Here is an 18,953-nt window from a genome sequence, read left to right as displayed (position 1 = left end):
CAGAGGTGTTCCCATACCTATGGGGCAAGCTTTAAAAAAAGCAAAAAAAAAAAAAAAAAAAAAAAAAAAAAAAAGGAAACCTGTAGGAACTGTTAAACCACAATGCTTTTTTCTTCTTCTTTTTTTAATCCTTCCTCTTTCCTCGTCCCGGATTGGGACATGCGAACATACAGTCCCTGAAGACTGGAGCCCATAGTCACACACTCAGATTTAAACCTGGTGATTTATTTCCATTCTACTGATATATCATGCTTTTATAAAAATTCCCATTTCTACTTTCCTGGGATTTGGAGTTACCCAGTTTAACAAAGGCTTTCTCTCTCCTTCTCTCTCTCTCTCTCTCTTTCTCTCTCTCTCTCTCACACACACACACACACACACACACACATAATATTGGAACTTAAATATTTTTCTCAAAGTTACTGATTTAAAGTTACTTCCTTTAATACTTTCTTTTGCTCTGTTTTCCCTCCTCTGGCTTGACTGCAGGATGTATGGGTGGACTGGAGAGTAGAAGTGTTCAAAAGAGGTGGGGATTGGCCGGTCCCAGTAGCTGATGCCTGTAATCCCAGCACTTTGGGAGGCCGAGGCGGGTGGATTACGAGGTCAAGAGATCGAGACCATGCTGGCGAAAACTGTGAAACCCTGTCCCTACTAAAAATACAAAAAAATTAGCCGGGCGTGGTGGCGAACGCCGGTAGTCCCAGCTATCGGGGAGGCTGAAGCAGGAGAATGCAATGAACCGGGGGGATGCAGCTTGCAGTGAGTGGAGATGGCGCCACTGCGCTCCAGCCTGGGCAACAGAGCGAGTCTCGTCTCAAAAAAAAAAAAAAAAAAAAAAAAAAAAAAAAAAAAGGCCGGGGGGCTGGTGGCAAAGAGAAAGATGGTGTTTTGGAAGGAATTAGTTGGAGTTTGCTTTGGGGACAGAGTGGGTAGCAAAATGAGGAAAAGATAAATGTCTTAGTTTACCTTGTAATAGCTACTCTTTATGGGGTACCCACTGTGTGCTAGATAAGTCACATGGTTATCTCTTATTATCCTTATAAACCCTGCAAGACAGCCAGTCCATTTTAGGAATGAGAGTCTCAATTTATATAAAACAGGACGGGGATTGTAGCTCAGAACCGCTGACCTCCACATTGTCACTCACTCCTGATTCCCCTAATTCTTGTTCTGCAGGCTCCTTTTCCCCTAAAACCTTTTACCATTTACCTTTTTATTCTTTTTCCCTTCTTTCTTTCTTCTTTTCTTCTTTTTTTCTTTTAGACAAGGTTTTGCTCTGTTGGCTAGGGTGTGGCACTATCATAGCTCATTACAGCCTCCACCTCCTGGGATCAAGCAATCCTCCCACTTCAGCCTCCCAAGTAGCTGGGAATACAGGCACGTGCCACCACACACAGCTAATTTTTAAAACTTTTCTTTGTAGAGACAAGGTCTCTCTATGTTGCCTGGGCTCATTTTGAACTTCTGACCTCAAACAACCCTCTCACCTCAGCCTCCCGAAGTGCCAAAATTACAGGCGTGAGCCACCATGCGCCTGTCCCACGTCTTGTTTGCACAGAGAGGAGGAATACAGAAGAATGAGGGGATCGGAAATGAAAACTATGCATAGTATCTCTCTATGTTGCCTGGGCTCATTTTGAACTTCTGACCTCAAACAACCCTCTCACCTCAGCCTCCCGAAGTGCCAAAATTACAGGCGTGAGCCACCATGCGCCTGTCCCACGTCTTGTTTGCACAGAGAGGAGGAATACAGAAGAATGAGGGGATCGGAAATGAAAACTATGCATAGTATCTCATTTCATCAAAAAAAAAAATGTCACAGATGAGGAAACCGAGGCTTAGAGAAACTAAATAACTTGTCTAAGAGTGGACATTGGCACATAACCCATCTGCTTTCTGAAGCCAAGAGTTTCCTACCATAAAATGCTGCCTCGCAAGGGAGGAGTGGAGCAGTTTCCAGGAAACACTGTGAAATCCCCTCTGACCTATTTATCATGGGCGAGGTGGCGTGGTGATTCATGCCAGAATGTGGAATTCACTTTCCAGGCTGATTGGTTTAGAAGGCCTTGTTAGACCAATGAGGATGAATAGGAGGGCCATACTTTATCAAATTCCAAGCAGTAGATATTTACTAAGACCTACTGTGCAATAGGCGTGCAACAGACTGAGTGCTAAATGAGTAAGATGTGAGTCAAACATGGGTCTGCCTTCTAAAACAGGAAGAAGACAACAACATAAAGCAGTAAAGAGGAATATGGGGAGAAGTCGGGTCCTGCTAGGGACCCGATTCCTCATATGGACAGTAAGAATCCCAATAATACCTTCTTCATGGGACGTTCTGGAATAAAAATGAAATGCATGAGACAGCCACAGTGGCTTACATTTGTAATTTCAGCACTTTGGGAGGATGAGGCAGGTGCATCACTTGAGGTCAGGAGTTCGAGATCAGCCTGGTCAACATGGTGAAAACTCCATCTCTACTAAAAATACAAAACTTAGCCAGGCATGGCAGCGGGCGCCTGTAATCCCAGCTACTTGGGAGGCTGAGGCAGGAAAGCAGGAGAATCACTTGAACCCAGGAGGCGGAGGTTCTAGTGAGCAGAGATTGTGGCACTGCACTCCAGCCTGAGCAACAGAGTCAGACTCCACCAAAAAACAGAAAGAGAGAGAGAGAGAGAGAGAGAGAGAGAGAGAGAGAGAGAGAAGGAAAAACATGTAAATCAGAGCGATTTTATTTTATTTTATTTTATTTTATTTTATTTTATTTTGAGATGGAGTCTCGCTCTGTCTTGCCCAGGCTGGAGTGCAGTGGTGCCATCTCGGCTCACTGCAACCTCCACCTCCTGGGTTCAAGTGATTCTCCTGCCTCAGCATCCCAAGTAGCTGGGATTACAGGCACACATCGCCATGCCCAGCGAATTTTTATATTTTTAGTAGAGATGGGGTTTCATCATGTTGGCCAGGCTGATCTGGAACTCCTGACCTCAGGACCCACCCACCTTGGCCTCCCAAAGTGCTGGGATTACAGGCTTGAGCCCACCGTGCCTGGCCTTGCTTCTTTTGTGTTTTTTGTTTTGTTTTGTTTAAACACAAGTAAATTACGTAATATAGGCAGGATTGGGGCATCATGAATGTTAATCCTTAAATGGGCTTTGGTGGTCCAGGGTCTGTCCCCAGGGCTGGAGGGTGTGTTTATCATCAGTAACCACGCAGAACAATGTTGTCAAGTCAAATATAACCCAGCTAGTTAAAAGGGAGCTATATGGCCTAATCCAGCAGATGGCTGGCTATCTTAATTAGATTCTCACTCTGCATCTGTAGGCTGGGAAAATTAGGTGGGGTAATAAACTTTATTTGTCTGCAAATATAATCTGCCAATTATTTCTACCAATGGCAATTCACAGAATTTAAGGTAAGATTGTGAGTGTGGTTGCAACACCCAGTGCTCCAGTCCTCAACCCTTTATGAAGGACATCTGTTCTTTTTCTCACTTGAAAGATGACCAGAGAAGTCTAAATCACCTATGATCACACAAACGGCTAGAGACAAAGTCCTAGGATCGTCATTCCTGAGATATGGAAAAGACTATGGTGTCCATGCCCCCACATGATGAAATTTTAAAACAAGCAAACAAAAATATATTCTTAACCATAAAATAAGTGTAAAGAGTTCTAACAAAGTTTCTATCTTTTCCAAAATAACTATGATCATTTTGTTGTTGAGGTACTCTCATTAATTTATCAATACTTTTCTAAACAACACTGATCATAGTTTTTTTCTTTCTTGATTTGGCCAATATGGTGAATTATACAAATGAAACATCAAACCAACCATGCATTCCTGAAATAAACCCCCTTGGTCATGATGCATTATTGTTTTATAAATTGCTAGATTTGATTTATTGGTATTTTGTTAAGGGTGTTTACATCTGTGCGCATGAGGGATGGTAGTCTAAAATTTTCTTGTAATATCTTTGTCAGGATTTGCTATCAAGGTCATGCTGTCTTCGTCAAAATGAATTGAGAACTGTTCTTTGCTTCTTTATTTTCTGAAACAGCTTGTGTAAAATTGGCATTGTTTCCTAAATGTTTGATATAATTCATGGATTCTGAACCTCTTGAACTGGTCTTTGTTTTTTTGCTCTGCCTTCTAGGAAATTTCATTGACTTTCTCTTCTTTTAAAGCTATCCCGGGGCACATGACATCAGGACCTCCTGAGGCTGAGTCATAGTCATGTGTCCTAAAAAAACAACAACAACAACAACAACAACAAAAAAACTATCTTGGCCTGGAATTTTCTTCGTAAGAAGGTTTTAAATTACTAACTCAGTTTTTTTAACTGTTATAGGAATATTCTGAATTTTTGTTTCTTCTTTTGTTTATTTTTATTTTTAACCTTCCTGGCTGAGTGACTTTAAATGAATATTTCTTCTTGTGTCAGTTTTTGGTAAGTTGTATTTTTCAAGGAATTTGTTCATTTTCTTTAATGAATTTATTGCCAAAGGATTGTAATATTGCCATATTATTATTATTCTTTTATTTTTATTTTTTAACCTGGCTCATTACTGACAGACCTTTTCCATTATTTTGTATTTTATGTTATATTTTGTATTGAGATATAATTCATATATGATAAAATTCATATTTTTAAGTGTACAATTTGTTGTGCTTTAGTATGTTCAAAAGGTTGTACAACCATCACCACTATCTAATTCCAGAACATTTTCATTATTCCAAAAGAAATTCTACACCAATTTAGTAGTTACTCCCCATTCACCTCTGTATCCCAGCCCCTGGCAATGACTAATCTACTTTCTGTCTATATGGGTTTGCCTATTCTGGACATTTCACATAAATGGAATCAAACATTATGTTCTTTTATACCTGGCTTCTTTCACTGAGCACGTTTCAATGTTCATCCATATTGTAACATGTATCAGTAATTTGTCCCTTTTATGGCTACCTAATACCTGGCTCTTTTACAGCTACAATCATAGATATATCACGTATTTTGTTTATCCGCCCATCTGTTGATGGACATTTGGGTTGTTTGCACTTTTTGACTATTATAAATAATACTGCTATGAACATTTCTGGTTTTGTATGAACACGTGTTTTCTGTTCTCATGGGGATATATACCTAAGTGGAAATGCTGTGTCATGTGGTAATTTTGTGTGTAACATTTCCAGGAACTGCCAACTGTTTTCCAATGCCAGTGTACCATTTTATAATCTCACTAGCAGTATATGAGGGTTCCAGTTTTGCAACATCCTCAGAAATATGTGTTATTGTCCATCTTTTTTAGTACAGTCCTCCTAGTGGGTGTGAAGTGTTATATTATTGTGGTTATGATTAGCATTTCCCAATGACTAATGATGTTGAGCAACCTTTCATGTGTATGTTGGGCATTTGTATATCTTCTTTGGAAAAAATGTCAATTGGAATCCTGTGCCTTTTCTTTTTTTCTTTTTCTTTTTTTTCTTTTTCTTTTTTTTTTTTCTTGAGACAAGGTCTTGCTCTGTTGCCCAGGCTGGAGTGCAGTAGTGTGATCACAGCTCACTACAGCCTCAACCTTCTGGGCTGAACCTCCCAGGTAGCTGGGACCACAAGTACTTGCCACCACATCCATCTAATGTTTTAGTTTTTTATAGCAACAGGGTCTCACTATGTTGCCCTGGCTGTCTCAAACTCCTGGCTCAAGCAATCCTCCTGCCTCAGCCTCCCAAAGTGTTGGGATTACAGGCATGAGCCACCACACCTGGCCTCTTCTATGAGATTTATAGTTTAGCTCTTCCATTTAGGTCTTTGATCCATTTTGAATTAATTTTTATATATGGCGTGGGGTAGGGGTCCAATTTCATTCTTTTACATCTAGTTATACCAACACCATTTGTTGAAAAGGCTATACTTTCCCCAGTCGAAATATCTTGGCAACCTGGCTGAAACCAATTCTCCCTAAATGCATGGGCTTATTTCTGGACTGTCAATTCTTTTTTTTTTTTTTTTTTTTTTTTTTTTGAGACGGAGTCTCGCTCTGTAGCCCAGGCTGGAGTGCAGTGGCCGGATCTCGGCTCACTGCAAGCTCCGCCTCCCGGGTTTACGCCATTCTCCGGCCTCAGCCTCCTGAGTAGCTGGGACTACAGGCGCCCGCCACCTCGCCTGGCTAATTTTTGGATTTCTTAGTAGAGACGGGGTTTCACCGTGTTAGCCAGGATGGTCTCGATCTCCTGACCTCGTGATCCACCCGTCTCGGCCTCCCAAAGTGCTGGGATTACAGGCTTGAGCCACCGCGCCCGGCCTGGACTGTCAATTCTATTCTATCTATGTCTCTCCTTATGCCAGCACCACAGTCTTGATTACTATATCTTTGTGATAAATTTTGAAATCAGGAAATGTGAGTCTTTCAATTTTGCTCTTCTCTCTCAAGATTGTTTTAGCTATTCTGGGTCTCTTGAATTTTAACATCAGCTCTTCAATATCTGCTAAAATTCCAGCTCAGATTTTAATGGGAATTGTGTTGAATATGCAGATCAATTTGAGGAGTATTGCCATTTTAACAACATTAAGTCTTCAGAATTATGTACATGCGATGTCTTTCCATTTATTTAGTTCTTTCATTTCTTTCAACAAGTTTTTTAAATTTTTGGTGTACAATTCTTGAACTTAGTTTGTTAAATTTATTCCTAAGTATTATATTCTTTTTGATTCTGTTGTAAATATAATTGCTTTCTTTTCTTTTCTTTTTTTTTTCATTTGTTTGTTTGTTTGTTTGTTTGAGATGGAGTTTCACTCTTGTTACCCAGGCTGGAGTGCAATGACACGATCTCAGCTCACCACAACCTCTGCCTCCCGGGTTCAAGTGATTCTCCTGCCTCAGCCTTCCTGAGTAGCTGGGATTACAAGCATGTGCCGCCACATCCAGCTAATTTTGTATTTTTTTTTTTTTTAGTAGAGATGGGGTTTCTCCATGTTGGTCAAGTTGGTCTCGAACTCCCGACCTCAGATGATACGCCTGCCTCGGCCTTCCAAAGTGCTGGGATTACAGGCGTGAGCCACCACGCCTGGCCAGAATTATTTTCTTAATTCATTTTCAGATTGTTCACAGATACTGTATAGAAATAGAATTGATTTTTGTATATTGAGCTTGTATCCTGCAACTTTGCTGGACTAGTTTATTACCTATAATAGTTTTTATGTGTTAATTCATTAGGATTTTCTATATACAAGATTATGTCATCTGTAAGTAGAAATAGTTTTACTTCTTCCTTCCCAATATTTTATTTTTTAATTTATTTGTAACTTGTAATTTTTATTTTTATTTCCTTTTTGGTCAATTGTTCTGGCTAGAATCTCTAGTACAATGCTGAACATAAATGGCAGTAGCAAACATCCTTGTCTTATTCTTCACCTTAGGGAAAAATTTTTTAGTCTTTCACCACTGAGTATGATGTTAGCTATGGGTTATTTTTGATGCCCTTTATTAGGTTGAAGACATTTTCTGCTCCTAAATTGCAGAGTATATTTATCATTAAAGTGTGTTGGATTTTGTCAAATGCTTCTTCTGACTTTATTTAGATAATTATCAGTTTTTACTCTTTTATTAATATGGTGTAATTGTACTGATTTTCATATGTTGAAAAAACTTCACACTCCTGAGGTAAATCCCACTTGGTCATAGTGTATAATGGTGTATATTATGGGGAAAAAATGCTTTTTATACATTGCTGAATTTGGTTTGCTAGTATTTTGTAGAGAATTTTTGTGTCTATATTCATAAGAGATATGATTCTGTAATTTTTTCTTGTCATATCTTTGGCTAATACTGGCCTCAAGGAATGAATTGGGAAATGTTCTCTATCATTTTATTTCTTGGAAGAGTTTGTGATGGATTGATGTTAATTCTCTTTAAATGTCTGCATAATTCACCAGTGAAGCTATCCAGTCTTGGGCTTTTCTTTCAGGGAAGAGTTTTGATTACTAATTCAATCTCTTTACCTGTTATAGGCCTATTCGAGTTTTCTATTTCTTCTTAAGTTGGTTTTGGTAATTTGAGTTTCCAGGAATGTGTCCATTTAATCTAGGTTATCTAATTTGTTGGTATGCAATTATTCACAGTATTCCTTTATAATATTTTTTCTTTCTGAAAGGTCAGTAGTAATATCATGACTTTTCTTTCTTTCTTTTTTTTTTTAGACAGAGTTCCACTCTTGTCACCCAGGCTGGAGTGCAGTGGCACGATCTCGGCTCACCGCAACCTCCGCTTCCTGGGTTCAAACGATTCTCCTGCCTCAGCCTCCCAAGTAGCTGGGACTACAGGTGTGCGCCACCACACCTGGCTAATTTTTGTATTTTTAGTAGAGACGGGGTTTCACCATCTTGCCAGGCTCATCTCGAACTCCTGACCTCGTGATCCGCCCACCTTGGCCTCCCAAAGTGCTGGGATTACAGGCATGAGCCATGGCACCCGGCCCCAACTTTTATTTCTGATTTTAGTAATCTGAGTCTTCTTTTTTATTCTCGTTCTATCTAGCTAAAGTTCTGTCAATTTTGTCAATCTTTTCAAACAACCAAGTTTCGACACTATTTTCTTTATTGTTTTTCTATTATCTATTTCCTTTCTTTCCACTATAATCTTTATGATTTCCTTCCTTTTGTTTCTCTGAGTTTAGTTTGTTCTTTTCTGCATGCCCTTTATTAAGTTGAGAAAGTATTTTTTCCTAATTTTGTAGAATGTTTTAGTCATGAAAAGGTATTGGATTTTATCAACAAAATTGGTGATTTGAGGTTGAGATCCTTCTTTTTTTCTTTCCTCTTTGTTTTTAATATAGGTATGTAGAGTGATAAGTTTCCTTCTAAGCATGTTTTTGCCTGCATTTCAAGAGTTTTGGTATGGAATATTTTCATTTTCAGTGATCTCTAACTATTTTCTAATTTCCCTTGTGATTTCTTATTTAATCCATTGGCTACTTAGGAGTATGTTGTTTAATTTCCACATATTGTTTTACTTTCCCAAATTTCCTTGTGTTACTATATTCATGGTGGTTGTGCTAAGGATGATAATATGCATCTCTAATTTAGCACAGTCTATTTACAGTTAACATTGTACAATGAGGCCGAGGTTGGGAGGATTGCTTGGGGCCAGGAATTCAAGACCAGCCTGGGAAATATAGCAAGACCTTATTTCTAATAAATAAATCAATAAATCACATTGAACTATTTCATATAAAATATAAGAACCTTATTACATTAAAATTTCACTTCCCCTCTCTTTTGCTATTCTTGTCCATTTACTGTGGTTGTATTTAACATCTGCCTATATAGTAACCCCACAATATCATATTATTATATTTGTTTTAAACAGTAAACTTTCTTTCCTTTTCTTTTCTTTTCTTTTTCTTTTTTGGAGAAAGAATCTTGCTTTGACACCCAGGCTGGAGTGTAGTGTTGTGATCTTGGCTCACTACAACCTCCACCTCCAGGGCTCAAGCCGTCCTCCCACCTCAGCCTCCTGAGTATTTGGAGGCATACACCACCATATCCAGCTAATTTTTGTATTTTTTGTAGAGACAGGGTTTTGCCATGTTGCCTAGTCTTGTCTCAAACTTCTGACCTCAAGGGATCCTCCCACCTCAGCTTCTCCAAGTGCTGGGCTTACAGGCATGAGCTACCACGCCCAGCCAACATCAGTCTTTCAAAACTTTGTGTTTTTTTTGTTTTTGTTTTTGTTTTTTTTTTGAGACAGAGTCTCGTTCAGTCGCCCAGGCTGGAGTGCAGTGGCGCGATCTCGGCTCACTGCAAGCTCCGCCTCCCGGGTTCACATCATTCTCCTGCCTCAGCCTCCCAAGGAGCTGGGCCTACAGGCGCCCGCTGCCACGCCCGGCTAATTTTTTTGCATTTTTAGTAGAGACGGGGTTTCACCGTGTTAGCCAGGATGGTCTGGATCTCCTGACCTCGTGATCCGCCCGCCTCGGCCTCCCAAAGTGCTGGGATTACAGGCGTGAGCCACCACGCCTGGCCTCAAAACTTTGTGTTTTTCATGGCTTTTATTGCTTTTATTCCCCTTTCTACTGATGCCTTAAACTTAGATCATATCCACCATTTGGTTAATCCAGCACTACCCTGTCTCTAATTACTTTTTTTTTTTTTTTTTTTGTCACCAAAACTTTCTAAATTAACTGAGACCTGTCTCAGATTTTCGAAGTTCACATTTTGTTAACCACAGAGGGATTCTATATGGAGGTGCCCCTGACCTTTGACAAATCTCCTATTGGTGCTTGGCACCAGCTTGAGCTATCTTTATGGCTCAAACCAATAGGACAATTTGCTGAGGCCTGGAAGCACCCCCTCCAGAGAATCTGATTTCCCAATATTTGATTGAGATATAAAGTTTATTTTGCTGTGCAACTCCTTTTGTTATTTTGGAGTTTTACTTGCTTCCAACACAAGGAAGGCAAGTTTTTCCTGCTTCCATGATGATGGAAAGCAGGTAACTCCTTTATGGAGTCTCAGCTCACTTACAACAGGGAAGATGAGGTCTATTTTTTCCTGTCTCTAGGATGGTAGAGAGCACTCTTCAGCCTGAGACCCATCCCTAGGTAAGTGACTGAATTGGGGTTTCTCTTGGCTAAATTTAAGATTAACAACCAGCTGGTGTGCTGAGGGGAGAAAAACAGCCCACAGAAGGAAAAAAAAAAAAAGAGGAAAAATTTTGACTACTAAGGGCCTTTATTTACATAACAAGGCCACCTTTTTGCTAACCAGGCTGAACTGAAAGAGCAATGGCTGTACTTCGAAATAGCAGCAATGGTCCTCGCTGAAATGTGGTAATGAGATTTAAAAAGATTTTTTAAAAGGAGCTCAATAGTTAAAAGGCACCTTAATTAAAAGCTAACATCCAAGATGTGTGTGTGTATCTGTGCATATGTGTGTTTGTGTTTAAAAGGCCTTCATATTTTTTATGTGTTTTTCTCCTAGTGTAGCAGGACGAGCCACAGGCAAAACTCCTCAGACACCGAGTTAAAGAAGGAAGGGGTTTATTCGGCCGAGGCCATCGGCAAGACTTCTGTCTCAAGAGCCGAGCTTCCCGAGTGAGCAATTCCTGTCCCTTTTAAGGGCTCACAACTCTAAGTGGGTGCATGTAAGAGGGTTGTGATTGATTGAGTGAGCAGGGGGTACGTGACTGGGGCTGCATGCACCGGTAATTAGATTGGAACAAAACAAGATACGAATTTTCACGGTGCATTTCTATACAATGTCTGTAGTCTATAGATAACAGAACCAATTAGGTCAGGGGTCGATCTTTAACTAGCAGGCCCAGGGTGCGGCACCGGGCTGTCTGCCTGTGGATTTCATTTCTGCCTTTTAGTTTTTACTTCTTTCTTTGAAGGCAAAACTCGGGCATAAGACGATATGAGGGGTGGTCTCCTCCCTTACTAGGACCTTGTCTCTTTTTTGAATAAAAGTTTTTCTTCTCAGTTGACTGAATTCTTTGTTTACTTCTGCTATCTCTCCTTTCTCTTGCACCCTCTGCTGTATGGGGGACCTAAAATAGCTTGTAATAGCCGGGGGTTCCTTAAAGCAAACAGAGAAGGCACCAGAGTCCCTTTAGGGGAGAAACCTGTTTTTCCTTATGGAATCCTAAGAGTGTAACAGACAAATTTGTCTAAGCCCTTAAACTGCTTGCTTTTGTATGGTGTTACCTAATTTATTGACTAAAATAGTTATTGCAACAGAGGATACTCTTGGTTTTTAAAGAAGCATGGGGTATAGACATTTAAAAAATGTCTTTGTTAAAAAAAAATTTTTTTAAGTGTCCTGTAAAAACATCACGTGGTTTACCCTCATAATATTTCTCCCTGTTTGGAGACCCAGGATTCAGTGTGGGCTCTGCCCAGAGATCCAGGTAAAAGACAGGTAATACCTGTCATGCGCATCCGTGTGAAGAGACCACCAAACAGGCTTTGTGTGAGCAATAAAGCTTTTTAATCACCTGGGTGCACCGAAAAGAGAGTCGGTGAAGGGAGATAAGGGTGGGGCCGTTTTATGGGATTTGGGTAGGTAAAGGAAAATTACAGTCAAAGGGGGGTTGTTCTCTGGCGGGCATGAGTGGGGGTCACAAGGTGCTCAGTGCGGGAGCTTTTTGAGTCAGGATGAGTCAGGAAAAGGACTTTCACAAGGTAATGTCATTGCTTAAGGCAAGGACCAGTCATTTTCACTTCTTTTGTGGTGGAATGTCATCCGTTAAGGCGGGGCAGGGCACTTTCACTTCTTTTGTGATTCTTTAGTTACCTCAGGCCATCTGGGCATATGTGTGCAAGTCACAGGGGATGCAATGGCTTGGCTTGGGCTCAGAGGCCTGACAATACCTATCGAAATAAAATTGGTCTCCATGTACAATCCTATGATACATTTTTATAATTTTGTGTTTGATCTGGCATCCATCTTTAATCTTTCTCTAGCACACCAGACTTTTTCTCTCCATACCTTATGATGTAAATTTTGCTATATGATTTTCAACTGAGTTGTTTCCTTTAATACACAAATTTAAGGCTATTTAACTGACAACTGCCTAGGGCTGTCTTAAGAAAATAAAAGTGTTTGAATCAAATACTTTATCAGGAGAAAAAACTAGTCAAATGCTTTTCCAAGTTTACATACCTTAAGTAAAAATTTTTTTTTTTTTTTTGAGACAGAGTCTTGCTCTGTCACCCAGGCTGGAGTGCAATGGTGTGATCTTGGCTCACTGCAGGCTCCGCCTCCCGGGTTCATGCCATCCTCCAGCCTCAGCCTCCCCATTAGCTGGGACTACAGGCGCACGCTGCCACGCCTGGCTAATTTTTTGTATTTTTAGTAGAGATGGGGTTTCACCGTATTAGCCAGGATAGTCTCTATCTCCTGACCTTGTGATCCACCCGCCTCGGCCTCCCAAAGTGCTAGGATTACAGGCGTGAGCCATCATGCCTAGCCAAGTAAAATCTTTAATAAATAAGCTAGCTTTAAAATTATTGGTAATGGCCAGGCGTGGTGGCTCACGCCTGTAATCCCAGCACTTTGGGAGGCCGAGGCAGGCAGATCACCAGGTCAGGAGATTGAGACCATCCTGGCTAACACAGTGAAACCCCATCTCTACTAAAAATAAAAAAAATTAGCCGGGCATGGTGGCGGGCACCTGTAGTCGCAGCTACTCGGGAGGCTGAGGCAGGAGAATGGTGTGAACCCAGGAGGCAGAGCTTGCAGTGAGCCCAGATCACACCACTGCACTCCATCCTGGGCAACACAGCAAGACTCCATCTCAAAAAATTAATAAATAAAATTATTGGTAAATTAATATTAGAAATGTCTTAATAATTGCCAGCATACATCTTTTTGTTTACATTTATTGACCAAGCAATTTCATACTAATCCCTGCCAAATACTATAACGTGTCAAAATTTGACATAGGGGTTACAAAACTATAAAGTCAGCCCAAAACATAATGACCTTTGCTCATGTCATCTTTAATAAATAAAACACTGACATTGATTTAATAAAAATAGCTACATCTTGAATTTAATAAGATTACCATAACTTCTATCTTGTGGCTTTAAGCAGTCTAGTCCACAGGCAGTAAGGTGTGTTTTCAGAAAGGACTGTTATCATCTTCGTTTCAAAGTGAAACTATAAACTAAGTTCCTCCCAGAGTTCAGGAATGAACAAGGACAGCTTGGAGGTTAGAAGCAAGATGGAGTCCGTTAGGTCATATATTTTTCACTGTCTCAGAATTTTGCAATGGCAAGTTTCACAACTTTAAATGATGACTATTGCAGTTTTCATAAATAATCTAGGTAAATAATTAAAATAAAATAGATAAATGTAATGGGATAGATACTTATAGACAAACTTGTCATAATTTAGAATCTAAACATATTAAATAATAGGTATATCATTATTTGGCTATTTTCCAATTAAAATATATTGTAGGAAAACATTCTTTCTATTTAAAAAAATGTATTCTGGCTGGGTGCAGTGGCTCACACCTATAATCCCAACACTTTGGGAGGCCGAGGCAGGTGGATCATGTGAGGTCAGGAGTTCAAGACCAGCCTGGCAAAGATGGTGAAACCCCGTCTCTACTAAAAATACAACAATTAGCCAGGCATGGCGGCAGGTGCCAGTAATCCCAGCTACTTAGGAGGCTGAGGCAGTAGAATCACTTGAAACCAGGAGGCGGAGGTTGCAGTGAGCAGGGATCGTGCCATTGCACTCCATCCTGGGCAACAAGAGCTAAACTTCCCATCTCCAAAAAAAAAAAAAAAAAAAAAAAAAAGGGTCCTTTTAAAAAAGGTGAACAATTTTTATCTGATTTAAAGCTTATTTAAAGGTCATGTGTAAAACAAGGTAAAAGGAACAAGGAAATAAGAGAGATGTAAGGAAAGTTATAAAAATAAAGAGGGATTTTTAGTAATAAAAAAAAGCTTAAAGAGAAATAATTTCTTATGAGAATCTTGTACGGTAAATTTAATCCTAAAATAAAATAATGGGTTGTTTAAAAAAGGGATATTCAGGACAAACCAGAAAGTTCAAGCATGTCATGAATGGTCTGTGTAAATCACAATAAGAGGATTTATAAAAGCAAAAAAAAGTTTATACCATCAAGTTGTCATATTATTATTAAGTTTTGGTTTGCTTAGGGAAAAAACTGAGATTAAAATTTGTTTAAATTAAGGTTATTACATTTGTGTATCTCCCTGTATGCACTTTAAAGTACTTGTGACATTGAGTTACAGGGCTTTGACTCCTGGATCCAAAAAGAACACCAAGTCTTGCTAAATCTTAAATACTGGCAGCAATTAAAGCCTCATCTTCAGGCCTGATAGAAAATGCTAATCAAAACAAACTGCATTCCTGAGACACAGGGCCAAAAATTAAAGCTATTCAACTCCTCAAGGCCCAGGGACTATTGCAGAAGAGGTGGACATGTGAGATTGTAAGGGCTGATTTTGAGAGATAAAATAAGTTCAGTTTCTCTATAAATTAATCATTAATGTCAAAGGCACACTGATGCAAGACCAGCATATGGGCCCCTGTGTCAGATTAACAAGGTTTTCTTGAAGCATTAACCAACTCCTTTTAAAGGTTATAAAGGTTTATGGAAGTTATATCTTATGGTCAAGACAAAAATTTTATAGATTGTTTATAAAATTTTGGAAAAAAATTTAATTGTCTTCATGCAGTATGATCAAGATAAAAATTTTATAGATTGTTTATAAAATTTTGGAAAAAAATTTAATTGTCTTCATGCTATCTTTATTAGGGCTTATTGTTCGAAAAATTAAGTCTCCTGTCTCAAAGAATGAAGGTTTTTGCCTTTTTAATAAAATCTTTGAATTATTACTTTGGTTAAATGAATGACTTATTTTACAATGACCTGGGATCCTATTTTGTAATATCAAGCGTTTTAAACTTTTGATATTTGACAAACTTTCCAAAATTAAATTATAAATTACATCTTTTTCTGACCTAGTAATTCTTTAAGATATTAATAGGTTCCCTAAAGTCCAAAAATGACATATTTGGCTTATTTGGTATAAAAATTATACAGGAAGCATTGTCAAATATGAAATGGTGTTTCGTTTTCTTTGGGCTGTATTTGTATAAATATGTTATTCATATGTGTTCCAAAATTATGGGAAACTCCTATAATACTGATATGACTTAATGTGTGTTATAAGTAATAATTGTAATTGTTATGTTAAAGTATTATGTGCCACAGAAGTGACAAATTTCCTTGTCAATTGTGTCCTTTGACTATGGCTGCCCTAAAACTTTTTGTCATCAACAGACAATTTTTATCTTGTTTTGGTCCTTTTTAGAAGGTGGTTTTATAATCAGCTATAAAACTCTTAACAGGTGCTCTTGAATGCAGGTTTCTGATAACTTTGGAGGTTGTGACATCAGATTTAAGGAAAAACTTTCAGGACTCATGGAGAGCTTAATGTTCATGAATATTAAGCAGAACAGGAATTCACTTCACAGACTAAACTAATAGAAGTCTGAAGTAGTCTTTTTAACTTTTTGCTTAAAGTGTTGCTGATCCTTTGTTTTGTTTTTCAGAGTGAAGAAAACTTTTCTTTTAAGCTATTTACAGCTTTTAACAATTGAGTATGCGCCTATGAACAAAATTTGGAGTCTATTTGTTTCTCTCTACCTGATTTCTACAGAATTTGGAAACTATTTTTGAGTATTCTTAATTTATGACAATACAGTTATTTGCATAAGTGTAATAAGAATCTGTTTTAATTTGTAATAGGACACAATTGGAGAAACTAGTTATTTTACTAAGGCTTTGACTAGAATGGTGTGCTTTCCTTTAAGGAATCAAACTTGACTTATGGAGCCAGTAGGAATCCCTTGGAAAAACTGGCCTCATACCTTTGTCTACAGTTCCTGTACAGGGTTTCTGACCTGTGATAAGTAAACAATGTCACTTTCTGACAGGCCCAGGAGCACCAAGTTTATCTTGGAACCATAAGAGGACAGGAATTCACCCAACTCATAGGTATTTGATGGTACAAATCCATGGCCAGGTTCAGCTTTTAAAAAGTCTTATCTGAGATTCCTTCTATGGAATAAGGTTCCATCAAAGCCAATTTAAAAGCCTATGTAAAAAAAAAAAAAAAAAAAAAAAAAATTATACTTGCTGCACTGTATACAAATAATTAGGCCAAGTATAGTAATGCAAATCAGTCCATAATGATTTGTCTTTAGTAAAAATGGGAAACTGGAGAGAGAAAAATTGTTTCAAAAACTATAGTACATATGTTGCTAGATTCTAATCTTGCCTAATGTTTTTCAATTTTTATTATTTTTTACAGTTTGGACTGAATTCTAATTTTTCTTAGGTACAACTCTTCAAAATAATGTTTCCATTATTTTTCCTTTTTCACAATTTTTCCTAATTTGGAGTCAATAAAAACTAAGCTGTGTTTTTGTAAAGTTGTATGGCCAGGTGCAGCGGCTCTTGCCTATAATTCCAGCACTTTGGGAGGCCGAGGCGTGTGGATCACTTGAGGTCAGGAGTTCATGACCAGCCTGGCCAACGTGGTGAAACCCCATTTCTACTAGAAATACAAAAATTAGTCAGGCGTGATGGCACATGCCTGTAATCTTAGCTACTCAGGAGGCTGAGGCAGGAGAATTGCTTGAACCTGGGAGGCAGAGGTTGCAGTGAGCCAAGATCATGCCACTGCACTCCAGCCCGGATGACAGAGACTCTGTCTCAAAAAAAAAAAAAAAGTCAGAAGCTCCTTACCCATCAGTCCCTCTGCAGAGCAGTCAGTGACCATCATTACGTTTCATGCATGCCCTTCCAGAACATTTTTATCCATATCCTATATCAGGAGCCTTTTTGTTTTTTTTTTTTTTGGACCAAGTCTCACTCTGTCACTCAGGCTGAAGTGCAGTGACACGGTGACCGCTCACTGCAGCCTCAACCTCCCAGGCTCAAGTGATTCTCCCACCTCAGCCTCCCAAGTAGCTAGGACTACAGGCATACCACCACACCCAAGGAGCTTTCTTTTAAAAATCAAATGAGAAATAAACTCCGTAAGTATATAATGTGCTACAATTTACGTTTTCACTTAATTCTGCACCTGTTTCTTTATGGGACATAGTGGTTGAGTACAAGTTCTGGAGAAGACAACCTGTGTTTGAATCAGGCTCTTTCATTTGCTGTATTCATAGGCAAGGAGCTTAACCTCTGTGCCTCAGTTTCCTCTTCCATGAAAGGGAGAAAATAACAGTACCTATCTCGTAAGTTAGGTAAATGAATTAATACATGTAAAGTGCTTGGAAAAATAGTTGGCACATAGCTACTGTCATTTCTCTTCTCCAAAGCTTCCTTGTAATAATTTTCTTGTCTCCAGCTGTGGATCTCCATCTGGGGCCACAGTGGCAGTGATGGCTTCTCCTATGCTGATGGTGGCCAGGCCAACATGATGGTATGGATAGTCAGTGCTGATCAGGGCATTCTGGTCCTAAACTACTAATTCCTTGCCCCTAAACTAACTGCTATGTTGCAAAGCACTGGTATGCTCAAATGGCTCACATTACCTGCATTCCAAGACTTTGAGCTCTACAGCTCTGCTTACCCCAATGTACCCTACAAATATCATTTTTCTTTTCTTTTTTTTTTTTTTGAGACAGTCTTTGCTCTTTTGTCTAGGCTGGAGTGCAGTGGTGCAATCATAGCTCACTGCAGCCTTGAACTCCTGGGCTCACGTGATTCTCCCACTGCAGCCTCCTGAGTAGCTGAAATTACAGGCACACACATCACCAAGCCCAGCTGATTTGTTTTTAATTTTTATGTAGAGATGCGGTCTTGCTATGTACCCAGGCTGGTCTGGAATACCTGTCCTCCAGCAATCCTCTCACCTCAGTCTCCCAGTGTTGGAATTACAGGCATGAGCCACTGTACCCTGCCCAGACATTACCTTAATTACCTTTTTTTTTTTTTAAGACCAAGTTTCGCTCTGTCACCAGGCTGGAGTGCAGTGGCGCGATCTAATTGCCACATTTTATATGATGAAACTCTGCCAAAACCCTGTAAACGGTGTCTCTAAATCTGGTCACTTATCATGTGGGTTTGTGTTACTACAAGGTTAATAAAATGATTGAGGGAAGCATCTGCAGAAGACAGGAGGCAAACACCCTTCCCATTATATCCCAACTGCATTCTTCTGTCGTTTCACTGTGCTTATTTTCCTGTAATCTCTCACTAATCCATCTGTGAATGACTGCTCTCTCCTGTGCAATTTAATAACCCCATAAAACTGGGTTGGGTTTTTTTGTTTTGTTTTTGTGACAGAGTCTCACTCTGTTGCCCGGGCTGGAGTATGATGGTGCCATCTCGGCTCACTGCAACCTCCACCTCCCAGGTTCAAGTGATTCTCCTGCCTCAGCCTCCCGAGTA

Source organism: Macaca nemestrina, chromosome 17, assembly GCF_043159975.1.
Source record: "Macaca nemestrina isolate mMacNem1 chromosome 17, mMacNem.hap1, whole genome shotgun sequence".
Classification (NCBI taxonomy): domain Eukaryota; kingdom Metazoa; phylum Chordata; class Mammalia; order Primates; family Cercopithecidae; genus Macaca; species Macaca nemestrina.
This window is presented reverse-complemented; position numbering follows the sequence as displayed.